The following is a 6893-nucleotide window of genomic DNA, read 5'->3' as shown; positions in this document are numbered from 1 at the left end:
GCAAGACGGTCACCAAATACTCGATCTTATATTCTATGTTTCTAGCCCCTAGTCACAAAGTCGAATGCATTTTCCTCTTTATTAATTGCTGTTTTTCATCTGTCCATCCGCTTTCAATAACAGAAATTGAATTCCCCCCTTCCATCTGGGAATCTCCACCACAAACTTCCTCCCCAAGTCTGAAATAAAAACAACCAGTTATTCGTTTCCTGCCTCTCAGCCAAGTTTTCCTTAGAGTTAAAAACAGCTGATGGCTGCTTTTTAGGTCACGTCTCCCGTTTAAGCAACTATTTCAACCGAAACTCAAGAGAGTTCCGAGTTCGGTCACTGTTCTGTGCGTGGTTCTCCCATTTCCCCAGAAAGCATTTACTGCTCATCACAGGACATCGATTCCTTTTCCCCTGCTCAGACCTCATTCCTGATGAAGGGCTCATGCTCGAAACGTCGAATTCCCTATTCCTGAGATGCTGCCTAACCTGCTGTGCTTTAACCAGCAACGCATTTTCAGCTGTGATCTCCAGCATCTGCAGACCTCATTTTTTACTCCCCATTTAAAAAGCAGGGTGGAGGTGTAGGGGGTGAGCCAGGGACACTCCCTACCTACTTTGGGAATACATTGACTTTGGTTTCAGTCCTACTCAAGGCCATTCTCTGACCTGTTTCCTCTTACCCCCCACCCCAGACACTGATGGCTTCTGCTGTTGCTAATATCCGCTTTGGTTCCAAACTGGAAAATGGGAGGCAGAGGTTTAGGCAGGGAATTGGGAGGATCTGCTCAGGCAGACCGCGAAAGAACCAGAGATCAGAAATTCACCAATACTCGGCACACAAGCGCAGTGGCTACAAGAGCAGGTCAGATGCGAGGAACACTGCAGCAAGTAACTCACCTCCTGATTCCTCAAAGCCTGTCCACCATCTACAAGGCACAATTCAGAAATGTGTTGGAATACTCCTCACTTATCTGGATGGGAGCAGCCCCAACAACACTCAAGACGTTTGACACCATCCAGAACAAAGCAGTCCATTTGATTGGCACCACATCCACAAACATTCACTCCCTCTACCATCAAGATACAGTAGCAGCAGTGTGTACCCTCTACAAGATGCACTGCAGAAATTCCCCAAACGTTCTTAGACAGCACCTTCCAAACCCAGGAGCACTTCCCATCCAGAAGGGCAAGGGTAACAGATACATGGGAACACCATCCCCTGCAAGTTCCACTCCCAGCCACTCACTATCCTGACTTGGAAATATATCACCATTCTTTCACTGTCGCTGGGGCAAAATTCTGGAATTCCCTCACCAAGGGCATTGTGGGTCAACCTCAGCAGATGGACTGCAGCAGCTCAGGAAGACAGCTCACTACCACCTTCTCAAGGGGCAACTAGGGACGGGCAATAACTGGTGGACCCAGGCAGCATTGCCCATATCTCACAGATGAATTAAAAAGAAGCTGACAGCTTGACTGCCTTTGTGTAATGATTGGAATGAGCTCAGTCAGGGGACTTCATAGAATATGAGTTCCCTGACTGAGGCTGTGAATCTGATCCAGTCGGGGAACCATGGCTGATATAAAAAAGGTGACGAATCAGGGATACTTACACTCTGGTGACTGACTCTATATGAAGCAGGACTATCATCAAGGACTACTCATGTGTAAATAAAGGGTGACTTGGTGATGAAATATCACCCTCTGTAGGGTTACTGCACTGAGAAAGCATCACTTTTCAAAACCATTTTCACTCACACGATGTGAGTGTCACTGGAGAGGCATTTATTATAAGAAGGCAGTTAGGAGTCACATGTCGGCCATTCCAGGTAAGGACAGCACAGTTCCTTCCCTACAGGGACATTAGTGAAGCCAATGGGATTTTCCAATCATCATCATCATCTGATTCTTACTTCCTGATCTTTTTTCCCCCCGGATTGAATTCAAATCCCACCATCTGCCGTAGTGGGACTTGAACACCAGAACTTCAGCTGGGTCTCTAGATTCACAGCCCAACAATACGACCGCTAGGCCATTGGCTCCTCTCCGCAAGCTGCATGTCCTGCAGATATCACAGTCACGTGTTTTTTGATCTGTGTGGGGAAGATCGGAGAATGGGCTCCCCCAGAACCTGGAACTTAATGATGATAATCTTCAGGAAATTCAAGCAAAAGAATAAGCTGCTCTGCCGAATGGTTCAAACATTGGAGGAATTTCTGCTTATTCCAGCATCAACAAACTCACTGAACCCTGTGATTATATCAACAAGTAGGACACCTGCTTGAATAATACCGAGAGGCAGCAGCAACTGATTTAACTTGAGTTGTGCACCTCTAACATTAAGCTCTTAGACACAGCCTAAAGCAAAATGTGCGAACAATGGGAGGACTGATGATTGCAGACATAGACAGAGCCCTGGTGTTGCAGACTGTGAACTGACATGCACAGAAATATTTGCACGTTTGGTCTATGTATTACTCTTTTTCAAGAAGAAGATGTTTCTAAGTTAAGTGCTACCCTGACACTGATTAATGTGTACGCCCCAGTGGGTAAGAGTGAACGGTTGGCTGTCCTGCAGCAGCTTCCCCTGTTGCTGGCTACGTCCAGGCGGTCATTCTGGCCGGAGACTTCAACTGTATCATTGATGCAGATGGACGATCCGGTGGGGGGGACAGTAAACTGGACGCCACGTCCAGAGCCCTGATGGACACAGTAAAAGATGCCAAGCTGCACGAAGTCTTCAGCACCCCTGCAGACGGAGCGCAGCGTAGATACACCTGGTCACGGGCAGACGGGTCTATCCGCTCAAGGATAGGTTACCTGTTTGTGTCCTGAACGTTCTCGGTCAGGTCCACCGACATCAAGCCGGTGTTCTTCTCTAACCACTGCCTCCTGCTGGCCGACTGTCACCTACAGGACAAGCAGCGGGCGGGTAAGGGAACGTGGAAGCTGAACACAAAGCTGTTGACCCCGGGAAACATTGAGGAGCTCAAGAGGGACTACGCAGGTTGGAGAACCGTGAAGCCCCTCTTTGAGTCCCCAGAGGACTGGTGGGAAACAGTAAAAGGGAACATCAAGAAGTTCTTCATCCTCAAAGGTGTTCAGGAGGCGAGAGAGAGGCGGGGAAAACTATCCCAGCTCCAGGAAAGTATACAGAACCTGCTCCTGCTGCAGACGATGGGGGTCGATGTCACGGAGGACCTCAAGGAGGTGAAGGGCCAGCAAGCCTCGCTCTTTGTCTCGGAGGCCTCCAAGATAATCTTCCGGTCCAGGGTCCGCTCGGTGGAGCAGGACGAGACGTGCTCACGTTTCTTCTTCCAGAAGGTGCACAAAGAGAGCTCCGTGCTCAGAAGCCTGAAGGAAGAAGACGGCTCGATAACGTCATCTCAGACTGATGTCATGAGGATCAGTAAGTCCTTCTATGCCAGTCTGAATGATGCGAAGCCGACCGACAGCACGGCCTCCCAGTCGTTCCTGTCCTCTATCACGGAGATCTTAGACGACAGAACACGCGAGAGGCTGGACCAGCCGCTATCTCTGGATGAACTGACCAGGGCCTTCGGGTCCATCGAAAAGAATAAAACTCCTGGAAGCGACGGCTTACCGGTCGAGCTCTATTCCGCTCTGTGGGACTTGATTGGCCAGGACCTGCTGGAGGTGTATGTCAGTATGCTTCGGGCAGGTACCATGAGTGAATCCATGAGGAAAGGCATCATCACCCTCATCTACAAGCGGAAGGGGGAGAGGGAGGAACTCAAAAATTGGAGACCAATCTCATTGTTGAATGCGGATTACAAAATTCTGTCAAAGGTAATTGCCAACCGGGTCAGGTCTGCTCTGGAGTCGGTGATTCACCCCGACCAAACCTTTGCTGTGCAGGACAGGAAGATCGCTGAGAGTCTCGCACTCCTCAGGGATACGATCGCCTACGTGCAGGACAGAGGGGTGGACACCTGCCTCATCAGCCTGGACCAGGAGAAAGCCTTTGACAGGATATCACACAGGTATATGAGAGATGTTCTCTCCAAATGGGCTTTGGGGAGGGAATCTGCAATTGGATCAGACTGCTCTACACCAACATTGTCAGTGCAGTCTCAATCAATGGGTGGGAATCAGATAGCTTCCCTGTCAGATCTGGAGTCAGGCAGGGCTGCCCCCTCTCTCCTGCCTTGTTTGTATGCTGCATAGAGCCATTTGCCGAGTCCATCAGGAAGGATGCGAGCCTGAGAGGGGTGACTATTCCTGGCAGTGGGGGCCTACAGGTTAAGGCCTCCCTGTACATGGATGACGTCGCTGTTTTCTGCTCGGATCCGCTGTCCGTGCGCAGACTCATGTGCATTTATGACCAGTTCGAACGGGCCTCGGGGGCCAAGGTAAACCGAGGCAAGAGCGAGGCCATGCTCCTCGGGAACTGGGCCGACCAATCCTCGATCCCCTTCACCGTCAGGACCGACCACCTGAAGGTGCTGGGTATTTGGTTCAGGGGGGTGTGCGCCAAGTCTTGGGGGAGGAGCGTATCAGCAAAGTGAAACAGAAACTGGGCAGATGGAAGCTACGGTCGCTCTCCATTGCAGGAAAAAACCTGGTCATCAGGTGTGAGGCACTGTCATTGCTATTATACATGGCACAGGTCTGGCCTATTCCCAGAACCGGGCCATCTTTCAGTTTATATGGAGATCAAAGATGGACCGGGTCCGAAGGGACTCGCTGTACAAAGATCTGGGCAATGGGAGAAACAATACACTCAATGCCACCCTCACCCTGATGGCCACCTTTGTGTGTGGCTGCATCAAACTGTGCGTGGATCCCCGGTACGCAAACACCAAGTGTCACTACGTACTGAGGTTCTACCTGTCCCCGGTGTTGCGAAGGATGGGTCTGGCCTCACTGCCGCGGAACGCTCTGAGTAGTTGGACCGTTCCGTATCACCTGTCCTTCGTGGAGAAGTTTATGAAGGAAAACACCTTTGACCACAAGTCCATCAGGAAGTGATCAGCATGTAGTGTCCTCGAGACCCTTCGGGAAAGGAGAGGGCGGATCCTATCGAGCGGTTCCCTGAGCAGACTGTCAAAGCCATTTGGCAGAATGCCTCATTGCCAGAACTTCCCAACAAGCACCAAGACATGGCTTGGCTGGTGGTGAGAAGGGCTCTGCCTGTGAGATCCTTTATGCACGCCCGGACTCTCAGCCGCACCGCACACTGCCCTCGAAGCTGCTGCGGGGGGAACGAGACTGTCACACACCTCCTTCTGGGATGTGCCTATGCAGAGGAAGTCTGGAGAGGAATGCAGTGGTATTTGTCGAGGTTCGTCCCGAGCAGCGCCGTGACGCGGGACTCCGTGCTCTACGGCCTGTTCCCCGGGACGCACACCGAGACATACATCAACTGTGCCTGGAGGATCATCAACTCGGTGAAGGACGCTCTCTGGGCGGTCCGAAACCTGTTGATCTTCCAGCTGAAGGAGTTGACCCCGACTGAGTGTTGCAGACTGGCACATTCCAAGGTCCAGGACTACGTGTTGAGGGACGCGCTGAAGCTTGGGGCAGCTGCCGCCAAGGCAGGGTGGGGAAAGACCACCGTGTAACATCTGCCCGCCTAAAAAAGTACAGGGGGCCCATGCAGTCATTGGGCTCTGCTGACACCTCAGCTAAAAATGTAACCGTACAGACCTGTAAACAGGAATGATTACTCTGTTTCGGTATGCAAACAAATGGAATGTTTACATATGTATGGCATGTCCAGTTGTATAGATCATCAAAGTATTTATGAATAAAGTATATTTTTGATATAAAAAAAAACTTGGGAACTGGGAGTATCGGAATATCAGACACAGGGACAGTCAGTCACAGCTGGAGGGTGGTCGAGGTGGAAAACCTCACAACCTTTTAAAGGAACATGCAGGAACAATTGAAATGTCTCAGCATTGATGGCCGATGGGCCAAGGGATGGAAAGTGGGATTAGTGTCAACAGGTGTGTGCAGACTTCCTGGGCTGAATGGCCTCTTCTGGGCTGTACGACTGTGTGACAAAGAGCATGTGTAAGTTCAGTCAGGAACCCGGGATGGGACCATTCGCCAACGACGATTAGCCACTCCCCTTTAACCACAGAGGACGCTTAGCCACGGCCCATTGGCCACTGAAGACGATTCGCCACCATAAATAAGTCGTATATTCTGAATATTGGTGATAGTGTTTACTTGTTTTAATAGAAGGGCTTTTGCTCGAAACGTCGATTTTCCTGCTACTCGGATGCTGCCTGACCTGCTGTGCTTTTCCAGCACCACTCTAATCTGGACTCTGGTTTCCAGCATCTGCAGTCATTGTTTTTACCTACTTTACTTGTTTTAATAACCATTTACTTTTGTTAATATATTTTTCTTATTTAACAACGTTGAAAATGTTAGAGAACAAGCATATCTAAACGAAATAAAATTGTCGTTATATTGGTTAAGGTAGTGTTTGCGTTGTTTCAGAAACAACTTATTTTCGTTACAGGAGAGTTTTTTTTAAGCTTGTATTTTTTTTCCCACTTACCCCCCAAGTCTTCAAAATGGAAACAGAAATTATTAGTAAACGCGGAAATAAGAAGTTTTACCACCAGGGTTTTATATATGATTTTGATAAACTATCCAAGAGTGATTCAAGTATTAAGTTTTGGCGATGTGAACAAAGGGGCCGATGGAATGGATATTTCCACATCAAAAGTGGCACTGTGATTAAAAAATAAAGCTAAAAAAATCGATTCGCAGACGATAGAATAAAAAAATTGTTCTTGAATATGGTAAAAGAGATTGTTTGGAAAACTTAGAGGAATAGCGCATAACTATCAAGTGAACTAAAATTTGATTGTTTAATATTAATGTGGGATTTTACTGCCATTATAAAGATTTTTAAAATATATT

The sequence above is a fragment of the Hemiscyllium ocellatum genome, chromosome 38, assembly GCF_020745735.1.
Source record: "Hemiscyllium ocellatum isolate sHemOce1 chromosome 38, sHemOce1.pat.X.cur, whole genome shotgun sequence".
NCBI lineage: Eukaryota > Metazoa > Chordata > Chondrichthyes > Orectolobiformes > Hemiscylliidae > Hemiscyllium > Hemiscyllium ocellatum.
The sequence above is the reverse complement of the archived record's forward strand: the minus strand, read 5'-3'. Positions refer to the sequence as shown.